Source organism: Chroicocephalus ridibundus, chromosome 4 (assembly GCF_963924245.1).
Source record: "Chroicocephalus ridibundus chromosome 4, bChrRid1.1, whole genome shotgun sequence".
NCBI classification, from domain to species: domain Eukaryota; kingdom Metazoa; phylum Chordata; class Aves; order Charadriiformes; family Laridae; genus Chroicocephalus; species Chroicocephalus ridibundus.
The window spans coordinates 47556574-47573645 of NC_086287.1; the positions used below are offsets into that span (position 1 = coordinate 47556574).

The 17072-nt window shown below is 36.5% G+C and overlaps 1 protein-coding gene across 3 annotated transcripts in view; it reads left to right on the forward strand.

Moving 5' to 3' along the window:
• The window catches only part of FUT8 (fucosyltransferase 8), a 130214-nt gene that overhangs the window by 18376 nt on the left and 94766 nt on the right, over positions 1–17072 (forward strand). For all 3 annotated transcript variants that reach the window (XR_010070701.1, XR_010070703.1, XM_063332099.1), the window contains exon 2: positions 7964–8040. The gene's annotated coding sequence lies outside the window, so the exon portion shown is untranslated. The remainder of the gene's footprint in view (positions 1–7963; positions 8041–17072) is intronic.

The following is a 17072-nucleotide window of genomic DNA, read 5'->3' on the forward strand; positions in this document are numbered from 1 at the left end:
GAAAGATGAAATTATGTATGAATTCCTAGTATAATTTCCATAGCAATATCAAACTGTGTGCTCACTGTGTGCAGGTTTGAAGAACGTACCTTTTCAAGGAGGAAGAAAAAAAAAAAAAGAATAGAATAGGGTAGGCATCTAAGGCGCAATAGAAGATGCTGTTTCTTTCTTTTAATCTGCTACTACATCAATTGTTTCTATACATACATAAAAGATTCTTAGTAATTCTGTTGGTATTTCTCTTGTGTGCTCATTTCTTTTTCAATATAAATTTCTCTGACTCTAAAAGACTGAGTAATGGTATTTGTAGGGGTAGCCAGTATTTGTAGTGGGTAGTAAGGTGTATGGTTTTTAATTTTTAAAAAAATTTATCTCCTTTATATCTGATGTTTGATAGACTGAATTAAATCCCACAGTTTAAAATAATCCCTCATAATTAACAGCAAGACCCTCTGGCTTTTTAATGTAAATATGAAATAGAAACAAAATAGATATTTTTTTGGCTTACGGCCGTGTTCTTTTTGTTTGTTGTGTTTTCAACATCACAATTGTTTTTCAGTGACATGCATGGTACTGGCTTTCTTCTGTGAAGCTTGCTGATTTAGATCTTACTTTTTTTTGGCTGGGATTGTCAAACATTGTATTCATAGCCTTGTCTTTTGGTAGGATAGGCTTTCTCTTTTGAACTAATTGCTGTAACCCGTAACAAATAATCATGAGGCTGTACGGCACAAACAATTTCCTTCCTCAAATTCAAACACAGGTTTTTTTTCTCATTGAGTTTCTTGACCTTATTTCAAGAGAACAGGTTTTGCCAGCATTTCAGCCTTTATTTCTTCTTCATGTTGTCTGTATTCTTACTTAACAGCTTTCTTAATTTGGCTTTCCTGACAGATTTTTTTTGGTTTTCTCTTTCAGTAGCTTGTGTTTAGAGAAAGTGTTCTCTCTGCGTGATTTCCTTGCCTCTAAATTTCCTCATTCTTTTGGTTAAATTTCTAAAAATCGTTACTTTTCCCTTCTCTTAGTTTTCCGTACTCTTCTACACTTTATCTGCACTTTGTCTTTGTTTCCTAAAGCTAGTTTGATTTCAAATCCCTTTTGGCTGCATCAACACTAATAAAGTGGACCATTGTCTGGTATTGAGGACAGCTGGCATGGATTGAGATTTGTCCTTTCTGTTAATCTCTCAGCCTTCAAAACAGGTAGGTGCATGTGTAATACCATTTGGAAGTTTTCCCGGCCATGTGATAACCCTCAGACTGTTCCCAGAGGTTGGAAGAGTGTAGTTGCTTCTATGGGGAGTATTTCAGGACTTGTTCTAACATGACGATTTGCATTTAAGTGTCTGGGAAAGTTTCAGGCATTAGTATATTGATGTAACCTTTTAGGTTAACTTTCATAAAGACAATAGTCAAGCCAGTTACCAACTAGAGGTTAACTCAGTTATGTCTATGATTGTTTCCTGAAAGGCCTATTCTGTGAGTCATTAATATTAAGTCTTGTGCTTTGAATGATTCTGATAGCTGTCTAGGAAAAAAAAAAAAAAAAAAAACCAAAAAAAAAGAACCAAAAAGAAATGAATGACCTCTCTCAACAGTCCCTCTAAAATGTCATCCACCATCCACTTAAATTTTCTTGTTTGGTAATTTATAGGAGATCTACACTTTCCTTCTCACTGTAACTTTCTCATTTTAATGTTACGTGGAGTCTTCGGCTTCTGTTGCATTCTGGATCTCAGAGCAAGTATACAAACCTTGGATATTTGAGACAAGAATTCCTGCTCCACTGTTTGTATCTGTCCTTCCTGAGCCAAATATGCCTTCTAACTTTATGTAATATCCCCCTATATGTAGTGTCAGTTGAGTCATATTTTTGTTTACTTTCTGAGATTTCCGGCTTTTCCTCTTTCATTCACTGTAGTTCTTGCTTTAGTTTACAGAGATCAAGGAAGCGTGGAAGATAGTCTACTGTTTGCCACTTTTTCTTCCTTATGACCCTTTAACTAACCATGCTCACCACTCATCACTTCGAAGCCGTGATCTAGATTGCCATTTTTAAACCTTGTTATATTACTAAAGACGACAGTCTTTGCCTTTAATTTGCTCACTGGTGATATGAATGACAGCAGATTTTTAGCTTGCCAGGCTGGGAAGCACAGATGGCACTTCACATGGCTGAAAAAAGTGGGACTCTGGGGAAAAGAAACATAACATATGTTTTCCTGGATTTGAGAGAGCTAGGAGAGGTCCAGTGCTTGCAGTGTTTTCACAAATTTTCTCCAAATTTACACTACACATGCAAGTGTGTAATGTATTAGCAATGTCACTGTAGCATACATGAAACTTTGTAAAGTGAAAAATGTAGGGCTGTGGGCGCTGAACAACTGTGACCTGTCTTCTGGGAATATTGGGATGTGTCAGCTAGTGTCATGTATTTTTTCAATGAAAGGGAAAAATGAGTCAAGTGGTTGGACCAATGTGTCTTGAAGGAGAGGAGCAGGAAGGAACTTGAGAACTGCACAGCGTCACATTGGTTTATTACATTCTGGGTGACCTACCTCCTACCAAGTGAAAACGTTAAAAATGTGTTTCTATTTGGGATGTTATTTAATAGCTTAATTCGTAGTTTGGTCCTTTAATATGTCCATGAAAGAAATCAGCGGATTATGTACTGTTCTTTGTACTGTATCAGTTTTGTAGATTGTTTTTGATTTATGTCTTGAGAAACCATTATGTGTGAAAATTTCAATATCATGAAGGGACTTTATACCTTATAGCAGCTGTTCTATATTTTCTTCTGGTTAGGATAAGCACTTAATGACACAGAATTTTGCTCCCAATTATTATTTGTGCCATTCAAAATGGTGTACTCTTAGAGCAAGGTCAAAGTGGCAAAGTCATATCTGATAAGGAAAAACAAGCGTGAGGAAATCTCTGTCTTTTAGGCTTGTTTTGAGGATTTTTGAGGAATAATGCTTCCAAATCTGTATTTTATTTGAGTAAAGTAGAATTTCATTGAAAAATTATATGTCCTTCTCAAGCCTGTGGTAGTCAAAGCTTGTTTGAAGGGGAACTTTCTCTAAAAAATGGAATCGCAGAAAGAATCCTTGCATTTCAGTGCAAAACAGCTAGTTCCTGAGAGCCTTTTTTCCGTGCGCAGTAGAAATTAGATGATTTGGCTTTGATCCTTGCATATTATGGGTTGAGTATATTCCAACTTTTCTTTATCTCTTAGCACTAAGGAATCTTAAAATAAAAAAAAGTTTAAAAACATATAATATAGATAATTTTATATGTATCTCTTTTTTAATATATGTATTAAAAAGATTATCTTTCCCTCTGTTCCCCTGGGGTGTATTTTCTTTCTATATTTATTTAAGGAAACTTGTTTCGTATCAGAAACTAATAGTGATACCAGAGAGATGGATTGATGGGTGTAAGAGAAATGAAGTTCAGTTGTTCAGCTAAATAACTGTTTCTCCATTAGAAAACCACATTCCCTCTTATCTTAAAACTGGAAAACACGTGCTCTGAACTTCACTTGGCTTACAGAAGGAATAATTTTTCATTTGTTTTTCTTTACCAAACATGAAAAAACATTCAGTGTAACATTTTAGCTGTTTTTCTGGTTTGTTTGTTTGTTTTAAAGGGTTTTGTTGTTAAAATTGATTCTTTTCTTGTAATGTTTTCTCTAGCATAGGTTCAGTCGCTTCTCAGACAGCTACTTGAAACTGTAGAGCTAGCATTGAAATAAGCAAGTGACTTCATTAAAAAGCTGGTCTGTGTGCTTCTGAAATTGCTAATGTTAGAGAAGGCAGGATTATCATACCTAGTAGTGGAGGATGATTTATGTGTTTGGAGTAATAAAAAATGACTGAAGTTCAATTAAAAAAAAATAAAATTGCAAATTCACATACTTGAGTGCTGACAAGAACTCCTGGTATAACTAGACTGGTAATCAGAGGTAGATCGCTGTTGTATGACCCAGATCCTGGTCTGTCTCCTTCGCAGATGATGTGGCTTTGTGAGAGTAACATGATTCTAAGACACACCAGCTGGTTTCTAGCTTTTAAAAAAGATCGTTAGGACCAGCCAATAAAGCATTGGTTGATTTGCAGTTAGGACAGTATATAGCTCTGATCACTGTCACACTCAGGAAAGATCGAGTCATGTGGAAACGAAAGAACTTTTAGCGTGATTGTGCTGAAGTTGCCTTCTTAAAGGAGAATGAAAGAATTTGGCAAGTAAAGTCTGGGAAGAAATGAGAGTAGTCTTTACTGAGTGTGAGGGCATATATGGGAGAGAAACAACTGAAAATAACTGAAAATCTTGTTTATAAATCACAGAGTGAGGTCTAGTCTTACAAAATCAATAATGGTGAGAAAGAAACTCAGTGGTTCAAGGTGATGTTTTACATATTTATGTACAAAGACTGTGTAAGATGATAAGGTTGATCCTGGAGTCAGAAATGAAAAATGAACATATGATATTTCTTGGTACTAGAATAGCAGAAATCTCTGAGAAAGAGGATAAAGCACCCAAGAAAATATTTGATTGTTGTTTGTCATGAAGTTTCCAATTTTACAAATTCTGTTCTTCAGGGCTACAACTGGTATGCTATAGAAATCAGAAGGGAATATTTATTTTTTTTATTTTTCTCTTGCTCCATAATTTATCTTCTTCAGAAGCAGAGGCAGTTTGCTGTTGACTAAAGCTGGTGTTCTGGGTGAGGTGTCTGATTTTTCCTGTGGTATTAGGAAAGTAATCCATATGGGTCTAGCGTCTGTGTGCAAAGTTAAATCAGTTTGCCCCAGTCAAATGGGGAAGGGAATAGGGAAGTGTTTCCAGTGTTTACTTTTCTCTTCCCGCCACCCCACCCCTTTGTATTCCTGAGATGATGCAGGCATTTTCATCTTACGCTTTTGTAGTAGGAGGGACTTACAGTGTGTATGTCATCCTTGAATTCTCTTGCTGTGGTGTGTTCAAGTTTTGCGTTGTTTCAAAATTCAAATTACATGAAAAGAGTTGGTGTAATGTTTGGACTTTGTTTTGAATGGGTTCTTGTAATGCAGGAGACTGGATTAAACACTCCAGGTGGTATTGAATCCTTTATAAGGATATATATATATATTTTTTATAAGTATATTAATTTTTCTAAAAATAAGAGGTACTGACTAGTCCATGTTCACCTAGCAATTCAGTCAGAGGTCGGGCGTATAACTAAAATTTCCTATCTGCAAGGTTACTTCATGACCTTTATCTCCAAAAAGATCTCTGCAAGAGGGGCAGACTTGTCTGGAAGGCACCACTGTCTAATTAATCTAGTGATATTTGTAAATACTGTTCAGATTATTAAACAACAAATACAAAGATTTTTTTAAATAGTTGTAGTTTTTACATTATAAATAGAATTCCATTTTCAGGGTGGAAAATTGTAAGTTTTTTGGTAGTTTTACTCTGAGTCAGTCAAAATTTTAAGCTGACTATTTTTTTCCAGGATCTTTTTATGGAACTGTGGAATAGACAGTCACTTTACATTAGTTGTGATGATCTTAAAACAAAGGAGTTTATTTTTTTCCTCTTAGTAATACATTTATGGATGGGGAAAAAAAAAAAGTAATTGCTGCTCTCACGCATCTTGATTTCAGTACAGCATTTGTTACTTCTTTGTGAGTTACTCTGAGCAGACTATGGGCTACAAGAACATATTCTAAAACCAGTGCATAATTGGTTGCAAAACAATACTTGGAACTGAGATTAAAATTACATCATCGTACAGGTAGAATCTGTTAAGTGGAGCTACAAATGACTTGACCAGACTAGTATGGACTGTTATATGTTAAACCAACTCAGCATATTTCATTGCTTTGTAATATTATTATTTTTTAATTGTTTGTGCTGTAGACAAGTTTTCCTGGAGTAGAGGTATTAAACTACATTGGAATTTTGTTTTTTCCCCTCTACTTTGTCAATAACTGTTAAGTAGCTACCTCACCTTGATGGTATGTTAGCGTACAAAAAAAGACCCAAATAGTCATGCTTTCTTTTTATTGTTCCGTGTGCTTTATATATTTTAGGATACTGCAGTTCAAAATTTTGGGGAGCTTTTTGTAGGGCATGGTGAATTGCCCAGCCTGGTAGGACTCTGGGCTTTTGGTACTGCCTGTAATTCTCTTGCTTACAGATAAATCAACTTGTAAATTTAGTAATAGTTCTTTTCATTACATGAAATGTAAACGTTGCCACTTCATGTTTGCTATGAGCCAGTCTAAGTCTGTTTTTCCATACATATGGCTCACACAATATGCTACCTTCTACCTGTTATTGAGGTTGTAAATGTGGACTTATAAAAAGATACAGCATAATGCTTCATATAAAATTAAAAGTAACTGTCATTCTAGACTGTGCTCTAATGGGTTCACTGTGGGGCTAGCTTTTGGAATAGGTGGGCTCCATATTCAGCTTTGCTTGGCTTCCTGACTCACCTTCAGCTGATAGTTTCACCTCTCCGTTTTTGTGAAACAGATAGTATAACTGATTTGATGAGAGGTACAATAAAAGAACTAGTTTAGTTTTTGTGGAAAGCTAAAACTTTGATGTTACTTTTTATAAGTGGGGTAGCAGTGTTGTATTTTTGGATGGATTTTTGTTGGATTTCCGAGTCCTTTTTCACAGGAAAAGCAGTATACTTTTTAGTGCTGCCTTAGCTGAAGTATACCCAAACTATCAATCTCAAATGGAAATGAAAATAGGCTATCTCACTCTTTTGGCAGGCATTCAGTTTTTGGAAGTTCATGGGCTGTGACCTTGTAGGTGTTGATTGTTTTAAATAATTCATTACATGAAAAAGAAAATACAGAATTCAGGTTTGGGTTTTTAAATCTCTGTTGCTGCTTTTGAGATTTTGAGAGTTGCCAGTTCGTTTGTTCATTTAATAGTACAACTGCTCTAGAGTCTCTTCGAAATATAAAATCTCTTAATTTTCATTCAAAAATAAGACTAATTTGGCAGAATTCTCATTGCAGTAAAAGACAATTATCTGAAGCATTTATCATGTTCTCTTCATTTCTGTTCCTGGTACTATTGTTGCTTTGATTGGTTTCCTATTTATTTTTCTTCTCCAGTTTTATCCCTTCCCTTGAAGTCAGGATCCCAAATTAGCTTTTTCAACATCCAATTTATTGCTGTTTCAAAGTCTGATTTGTGCAGCCTTTTGATTGCCTTTCTATTAGATGGCCAAGAATCAACACTTAGTTCAGTAGCATACAGCCATTCTGAATTAGTGAGACCACCGCTATAGAAGAATATAAAATATTATAAAATAACTCTGTGCACTGATAACCCAAAAGTAAGATTTAGTTTAAAACAATCTATCTACTGTGTTGTATATGGTCTACTATGTATGTTATGTTATGTAAAAACATAAATAAACAAGTGTTACAAATCAACTTAATTTGCTTACATCTGTTTTAAAGGTAGAGTCTGTTCTTTTCATGTGGCAAATATTTCAGTTTGAGGAGTTTACTATTTTAATTTTTGGCATCTGGTATTAAGATCTTGATCTTACAATTTTTCTCAGTGTTTTTTTCCTAAAGCCTGGCTATATATATATCCCAAGAATGAATCCACTGCTTTTTTCCCCCCTCACTTTCTTAACTTCTTTTCACAGATGCCTTGAGAGTCTATACTTAACCTTTGTTGTTTTTTTGGCAGTAAAGCAGACAGTTTCTATTTTTTGGACCTCAATATAAACAGCGGTTGTTCATACATATAAATTTCTGTTTTCATAAGAATTTTGCTACAACTTATCTAATCACAAGTCATAAAAAATTCTGAGCATATTTTTAATAAGAGTGTTTGCATGCATCTCTTGAATGTTGTATATAATAGTCAAAGGATGAAAATACAGATAAAGACTAAAAAGGATAAAAACTAATGATCTTCTTTTCCTTTTCTGCTTTCAGATAATTACCTAGGCTTCAAAATGAAAGTGAGGAAGAAGAGTCACCAGAAGTATTAATTTGTATAATAATTATTGCTGGTAAGTACTACTTTTCCTCTGTGATGTTGCCTCCACTAGGACAAAAAGTATATGTAAAGAAACTAGATGAAGACCTGTGCTACTTACACAGCAACTGAAAACTGCCCTTCTTAAGGATTTCTTAAATTATTGTCAGCTGGAAAAAGCAAACTTTGCAAAAGAGAGGTCAGGTCCTTTGCTTTTATGTCAGATCACTGACAAAATTGGCTCAATCGGACATCCGTTTCACCGTTCTTTTCTCCTTACACCCATTTCTCTCCCTTTTCCTTTTTGCCTCTCACCTCTAAAAAGAGAAATTCTTTGATAGATTCATTATGTATCTTCTGTCTTATGTACAAAGCCCTTATTCTTTGGCAGTATTTTTGGGCCCTTTCATCTATATTGCGGATACTACACGGGATATATCTTAGCAGATAACTAGAAAATCTGTAATATTCTTCCTCCCTTACTCCCGTGCCACGTGAAATATCTGTGTACTCCAGGCCCTGGAAATGAATGAAAAGCACATAGGAAGAACTTGCATGACTTGTCCAAATCTCACTTCTTATCAGAATTGGCTGGTCCCTTGTACATGATGTTACATAATGCAGCAGTTTGTCTGTATCTTAGTTTACAGTTTTGTAAACTAAAAAATTTTTTGATTTAAGTGTGAGCCTGGATAAATGCATATAAGCTTGCTTATACTTAGTTTTTGTACTTCATTTTGTACTGTGTTCATGCTACCTTGGCTTGTCTGTAAGCTGTGGCGATGGTTACATTCTCACATGTAAAATTATTCCCATGGTAGTCCTGTCCTTTTTTTTTCACATTATATTTCATTCTTGGTCTAATCCATTCCATCTATGAACTGTGGTTTTGTAGTTTATTAAAAAGGAATTGGATATTTTTTATTACATTCTAAAACACTTTGTTATCCTTTCTTGGACATACTGTAAGTTAGATTTATCTGTGATAGGCTTTTGAAGATAAACTAATCTCTGTAAAAGGTCTTTATATTTTGAGTTTTAAGGTTTATCATAGGAGAACCTGAAATTGTGGATAGATATTCTTTATTTCTACATATCTAAATAGTTCAACATATGATTCCTGATGGAAAAGGGAAATATCTTTTCAGAAGGGTGGGTTGCTGATCTAGCCCTGCCCTTTTTATCGCGATCAAAGCTGGACCATCCCTCTGTGTTACTGGAGTATCTGCTATCTTTCTTGCTTACTACTTCCCCCCTCACATGAGGATCAGCAAAGTCTCTTTCTTGTTCTAACATTCAGTTCACTGTTTTATTCTGGTAGTCATTTAGCTTGGATTCTTGTTTGAAAGATAGCGTATTGCTTGGCTGGCTCTCTGAAATACATTCTTTATTAAAAGTGTGTTCTATATAAGTCAGTTCTGATGCAGCAGTACAAACAACAGTCTTTCATGTCTTTTTCCTTCTCAAGAAGAGAGGTTACTAATGTATCCCTTGACTCGCGTGTTTAGTGCAGTGAAAAATGATACCAGGCTGAGAGGCAACAGGGAAGATTGGATTAGAATTTAACATGAACTAACAAATTAGAGTGATCTGGTAAAAACGGGATACAAGTCATTAGCGGCAAGCTTTTAAATTAAAGAAAAATGAATTAGGCAAATACAGAATAAGGAATGGATGAGAATTTTGAAGAAAAAGATTGAGGGTTAAGAGCTGACCATAAGTCAACAGTATCATGCACAAAAAAAAGTTCTGAAAATGTAACATCATACCAGGATAAATACATGGAAGCACTGTGATGAAACACTGTGTAAATCCCTCTCCTCAACTTAGGGTAGAAGTGGAGTTAACTAGCTCATTGTGTCTGGTTTTGAGCCATGCACTTAATACATGCAAACAAATCAAAATTACTTGGCCAAATTCGAGAGTCCAGAAGACAGTAGTACCAATGATCAGAACACTGGATCCCTGACTTATGAGGAGAGGTTGAAAAAATTGAGGCTGATTTAATACAGATGGTAAGTGCTGCAGTTCTAGGTCTCTGGAACACCACAAAACTTAACAAGCTTACATTTTTACCATTGGAGATTAATGCAATATGGCTTGTGAAGCACTGCAATAGACTGGGAAGAGCATATGTCTGTCTTCAGAAGTTCATAAAAAGTAGTAAGACACATAAGTATATGTGATCTCACCTTAGAGGAGAGGGTTGGTCTAAACCTTCTGATAACCTTATTACACTTTATGATTAAATGTCTAGTTCCTAGCTGTGTTACTTTTGTTTAAAACTTTTTTTATTTTTATTTTTCTTAATTTCTCTTGTGAGTGGAGCTTGGGAGAATAGCTTTTTGCAAAAGATGCCCAGAAGCACCACAGAATCTCTTTCTGGATATTACAATAAGTTTTATTTTATTTTATTTTATTTAGCTTAAGTATTTTCTTCCAATGGACCAAGTAACTTTTGGTCTTGAATGCATCTAATTTGAAAGTTAAGTATTCCAAATCTAAAGCATTGACTAAATTTGGCAGAATTAGAGATGGTAATCTGGTAGATACTATTTGGCTATAAGTTAGTAATATTTTTATAGTGCCTGAAAAGGAGACAAGATCAGAGGAAATAGCCAGACAAGTTTGTTTGCAATATGTTTCCTCCTTCACAAGTTCCTGCAGTTAAATATTTAAGGGGTTATGTTATGGTTTTTTTTTCATATGAAATACAGAGAGCTGGTATAGCCAGTTCTGATGAAAGTATCTGTGAGTTGTGAATTTTTATCTAATATTATCATTTTAGATAAAATGATAGACCGGGGGTGGTAGTCTTGCTTACTTTTTGTTATTTATTAGAAGAAATCGTAGTTGTCATGGAGAGAAGAACAGAGTGTGGATAAATGACAAGGCTATGTCTACAATGTAGAAATATTCTGAAGTTGTTTTGGCTTTGCTGCTTTTTTTTTTTAATGATGTCATTGTACTACACTGATAAGTCAGTACTCCTTTATTGTGTCTATGTTTGGATTATGTTAAATGGTGGCTAATAAATACTTCAGAAATTGTCAGAACCTGTTAGCATAGGAAAATCTTCATTTAATTGTTTTTGCACTTCAGTCGTGGGATTTTTTTTTTTGGTGAACTCTTTTGCATTTAAACAAATGTTGAAATAACCCATGTAATGAGAAAAATTAGATACCTTGACAGTATGTAGAAAAAAAACCCAGTCAGAAAAAATAGGTTAATTGTAGGGTGAGTCACTTGAGCCTAATGATACTGTCTTTTAATCAGATTGATTTTTCCTAAAGATATTTGTTGTAACTCATGTTAACTCTACTAAAATTAGTTAATGAATCGAAAAAAACTGTCAGCAAACAGGGAGCTTTTAAACCCTAAGGAAGGTTCCCTTAAGGCTGCATGGCAGGGGGTTCTTGGTCATTGTCTTTGCTGGCTTTTGGGAAGAATATATTGCTCCTAATAAATCTCTAAAAGTTGTAGTTTTAAAGATACAGCAGTTTTAATGATAGAGATCACTAACTTGAATTGCTTGGCAAGTTGAACTTAGTTGAATAACTTGTATTTGGATTGAGACAGATGCATGATCTAGATGCAGTCTAGAGACTAATATCGTAGACTGCACTGACAAGTTAGAGACAGGTTTTTTTTGAATAAAACAACCAGTAGGAGGGATGTAGGGGAGGTGATACTACTGCTGTATACAGTATTAATGGACTATGGTGGGTATATTATGGCTAGGTTGGAGGTCTAGTCTTCAGAAATAATCTTAGGAAGGGGGTTAGAAAAGAGCTATAAGAATCATTCAGGTTCTGGGAAAGTGTATCTCATTTTAAAGGTTTACGAAGCCTATTCTATTGAGGTGTTACTTGGGAAGTTTTGAAGATTTGCACGTTATTCCTATATGAAAGGGCTCTGGTAAAAGCTGAAAACAGGCATGTTTGGTAACTAACTAGTCGAGCAATTTATCTGGAAATCATTCACTGTCTCTCATTTGAGCTGTCTGAACCACATGGATGCCTTTAGTTAAAGGTATGCATTACCTTGGACAAAATGTGTGATTCTGATGCAAAAAGTAGAAAAAAGGTTCAATGATAATTGGATTTCAGTGATCAATTTGTGGGATGTCAGATTATGATGAAGATAGTATTAATACAATCTGTATAAACAAAATCCCCCCCTCCCCCAGAAGGCTTCCTAAATTAACCCTATCAATACTTGGTTCAACAAAAATTTCAGAAAGTATTGTGACTATTGCAATTAGCTTTCATTCATAGTGTATAAAAATAGGCTTGTAAGCAGCTGAACTTAAATAGGCACTTTGTTAAAAACCTCCTTATGATATGGCCATGATTTTTAAACCACTTTATTGGAATAGGAAGAATTTGTAGCAAATAGGTAGATTTGTAGCAAAGCCCACAATTCAACATTTTGCTTGTAGTAATAACACTTAGTTATGGTAGCTTTGCATGTCTCGATTTCAAAATTCAGCTTTTGCTGATAAATCCAAATCTAGTATTTAAACAAATTTTTTTTTATAAATTAAAAGTGTCTCCTGCTAACATTGTTTCACTCTATAGATGCCATGTTCCCTGTCTTGTGAAATAATCTTTCATTGGTGTTCCTCACAGTGTGGTTTGTTGGCAATTGGCTACAATTTCAATTGCCCAATGGTTACTGTGATTGTAATGAGGCTGTTGTCTTTAAAATTAACCAATGTATTTTGGGTAACTTTTTCTGTTGCAGTCTGTGTAGTGTGAACTGCATAGAACTTTTCAGCACGTGTGAATTGTAGAATCATGCTCGTTGCAAGGAATTTCCATTTAGTTCAGCCCCTCAATAGCAGCTCCAGTTAGAGCAGCTTGGTCAAGTCTGGTTTTGTATATCTTCAAAAATGGAGATTCTCCATTATCTGAGAGCTTCTCCAGTGTTTGATAATCCTTGTAGGTTTGGATTTTTTTTCTTTTTTTTTTTATTGAGCTGGAATTTACTGTGTTCCAAATTGTGTCTGTTGCCTCTAGTCCTTCCCCTGGGCAGAAAAAAAGTGCAACCCCATCTGCTTGGTACTTGCAGGAATACCTCTGTGTATATCATAATTATACAAGAAGAGAATCAAGAAAAGGATGAAAAGTTGGGTGATAAGGTGGCTTCTACCAGAAGAAGAAAAGAGAATAACTAAAATGCTGGTGCTGCTGTCCACACCTTTGACTTTCTGATGCACTTTCATGCGATCCCTGTTTGGAATACATTAGGAACATTATTACCAGAAAGTGGATTTCTTTCAAGGCTCAGAAGAGGGTACCATAGTAACATCTGAGAAAATAAATTCACTGAAAGGGGGATGTACCAGAGGATACAGAGTCTTAGAAAAAGCAGGGAGACTTTGGATACCAGCATGAGGCCTGATGAATGGGTGAAGTGAGTTCAGGGACGTAGCTTGTATTTATTGTTTTTATGTTGTTGTGGAAACTCGACATTCTCCCTCCCCTTCCTAGCAACATCTTCTGGCTGTAGCTCTGAGAACATGATAAGAAAAGGAAACAAAAGAACTAGCTCTCAAAGCATCTTAAAAACTTAGTTGGCCATGAAAAGCCCATGAAATTAAATAAGCTATTGTGTTCTGGCAACCAGGTAGGATTTATGGTTATGTATTACCTAATTGATTAATTGCAAACAAAAATATGTCACAACCAAGGCAATAAAAATAAATACATGGGAGATCCGAAATCCTCTTTTAAAGAAAGATAGTAATTAGTTGGCCAAACAAACTGATTTTTAAGCCAGATTTGGGAGGTAAACAGGAAATAGGATCATAGAATCATAGAATGGTTTTGGTTGGAAGGGACCTTAAAGATCATCTAGTTCCAATGCCCCTGCCATGGTCAGGGACACCTTCCGCTAGACCGGGTTGCTCAAAGCCCCATCCGGCCTGGTCTTGAACACTTCCAGGGATGGGCCATCCACAGCTTCCCTGGGCAACTTGTTCCAGTGTCTCACCACCCTCACAATAAAGAATTTCTTCCTAATATCTAATCTGAATCTCCTCTCTTGCAGTTTAAAACCGTTACGCCTTGTCCTATCGCTACATTCCCTCACAAAGAGTCCCTCCCCATCTCCCACCTCTCCTGTAGGCCCCCTTCAGGTACTGGAAGGCTGTTATAAGGTCTCCCTGGAGCCTTCTCTTCTCCAGGCTGAACAACCCCAACTCTCTCAGTCTGTCTTCAGAGGAGATGTGCTCCAGCTCTCTGATCATCTTCGTGGCCCTCCTCTGGACCTGCTACATCTGTACTGAGGACTCCAAAGCTGGACGCAGTATTCCAGGTGGGGTCTCATAAGAGTGGAGTAGAGGGGCAGAATCACCTCCCTCGACCTGCTGGCCACGCTTCTTTTGATGCAGCCCAGGATACGGTTGGCTTTCTGGGCAGCAAGTACATATTGCTGGCTCATGTTGAGCTTCTTGTCCACCAGTACCCCCAAGTCCTTCTTGGCAGGGCTGCTCTCAATCCATTCTCCAATAGACTTGTACCATTCTCCAAATGTGAGTGGTACAAAAGGCATTTCTTAGTGTTTTTTTATTATGATTTTTTTGTTTTTTCTTCTTGTGCTGTTTCAGAAAAGTTTTGAGCAGATGCCTTTTCCGTGCCATACAATCATAGAATCATTTAAGTTGGAAAAGACCCTTAAGATTATTGAGTCCAACCATTAGCCTTACACTGCCAAAACTACGACTAAACCACATCCCTAAGCACCATGTCTGCATGTCTTTTAAATATGTCCAGGGATCGTGACTCAACCACTTCCCTGGGCAGTCTGTTCCAATGCTTAATAACCCTTTAGGTGAAGAAATTTTTCCTACTCTCCAATCTAAACTTCCCCTGGTGCAACTTGAGGCCATTTCTTCTTGTCCTGTCACTTGTTACTTGGGAGAAGAGGCTGACCCTCACCTCACAACAACCTCCTTTCAGGTAGTTGTAGAGAGTGATAAGGTCTCCCTTCAGCTGTCTTTTCTCTAGGCTAAACAATCCCAGTTCCCTCAGCCGCTCCTCACAAGACTTGTTCTCTAGACCCTTCACCAGCTTCATTGCTCTTTGAAAGTGCTTCAGCACCTCAATCTCTTTCTTGTAGTGAGGGGCCCAAAACTGAACAATATTTGAGGTGTGGTCTCCCCAGTGCTGACTGCAATGCTTGCTATGATTGCCTTCAATATCATACAGCAGCCATAATCACCACTGCCTTTAAAATTCTGGCCATTTTTAGTGCCAAATGTTTCTACATTTGTATGTTCAGCTACTCCAACAGTTCATCCTGCAGCCTTTTGGTATCTGTAAGGTGTGATGAATGGTATACACTTCTCTTGAGGGTGGTGACAAACCTCTCCTGAAACAAGCTGTTCCAATTTGGAGAGATTCTCATAGTAAAAATGTAATTGTACTTTCGTTGAGGTATCAGATACATGAAAGACTGACTTTAGGAGAAGGGAAGACATAGATTAGGAAATGATTTTCTGAGCTTCTCTGGTGGTAAAAAGGCTACTTGGCAAGCAGAGATGGGAGGCATGATGTATTAGAGGCAGTGCAGCAAGACTGTTCAGTAGAACATACACATTAGATGGAAAAAAGGGAAGAAGAATTGCCGCTGGCTTTGCAGGTGGAACTGAGACTTTATTTTATTGCTCAGGGAACAAACATGTTACAGAGTACTACGCAGGAATCCCAGTTCAGTTCTCAATACCATACTCCCCTCTGCCAACAGGTTTTCAACATACCATTACCAAAGTCAGCATATTACTGGTAACATTTTTGTCACAAATACTGTGTAAAGTACAATGTGTAACAGGAATATTAAATTCTATGAAGTCCATCCTTGTCTTGAGGTATTACCAGCTGCTTTTCAGCAAATCAAGTGCATATTCAAGGGTCATGTTGCATCTTATGCAGTAGTTGTATCACTCCTTTCTCCTCTTTAGACACCCTGTAGAATTTCACTTGTCAGGCTAAAGGTAAGATCCTTCAGAATGAATATTGGCATTGCAGTTCTGCCACTGAATATGTGCCTTTCCAGGAAAAATCTGATGTTTTCACAAAGTCCTATTTTAAAAAGATTTTTTGCACCTTCCTGCCCAACCGTGTTAATATTGATAGAAAAGTACTGCTTTCCCTTCTGTGCTTAAGATTGGCTTAGAAAGACAGAAGCGCTGTATGTCTCTTTCCTCTTGGTTGATCCCATTTCAGAAATTCCATTGTCTTAAAATGTTCTTTTTCCTGTATGTAACAGTTGCAGTGCTATGCAGGAGGTCATGTTTTCAGTGGCTCTTTATGTGATGATAGCTATTTACTTCATATTTCCCTTCAAATAGATGATCTGGTGACTGATAGTAGTCTGGGATTGAAAACTTCCAGAGGGCAATCATTCCATTTTGCCCCATTGTCAAATGACTTTGATTTTGTTGTCAGTGGTGTTAAGTGGTAGTCATATTACCATGAACGTGATCTTCTCTATCTGAAGGGTGTGAGGAGATTGCTGATTGTCCTATAGCTGTAACAGCTTATAACTCGGTGCTTTTTTTCACAGGCCCAAAAGCACCACTCAGCACTGTGCAGCTGGTCAATGAATCTTGCAGTGATTGGTGATTTTTATGCACCATTTGTATCATGCATCCTTTCTCCTTCATTCCTTTCCTTCTCATCTTTATTTCAGCATGATTTGATAGTAGTAGAAGTCAAACAAATATGAAAAAATTGTATATGCTATTGTTAAATGTGCATAACACTCATCAGAGAAGAATTCTTTCTTCTTCTGGACTGTGGCAGAATGAAAACTAGTGCAGTGAGCCACAGGTATTCTAAAAAGTGCACGCTAAAAAGCAATGAATGGAGTTGTGGGAAGTGGATTCTGAATTTTCATAATGTCCTGAATGCTGTGATTAGCATCCCACAGACCATTATAAAACAATCTATTAATCATGTCTTACGCAGTTATAAAGAAGGCTCTGGAATGTCAACTGTATCGTGGACCTTTCTGTGGTTACAATATTTTTGTGAACAGGAGCCAGAATGTTTGCAAAAA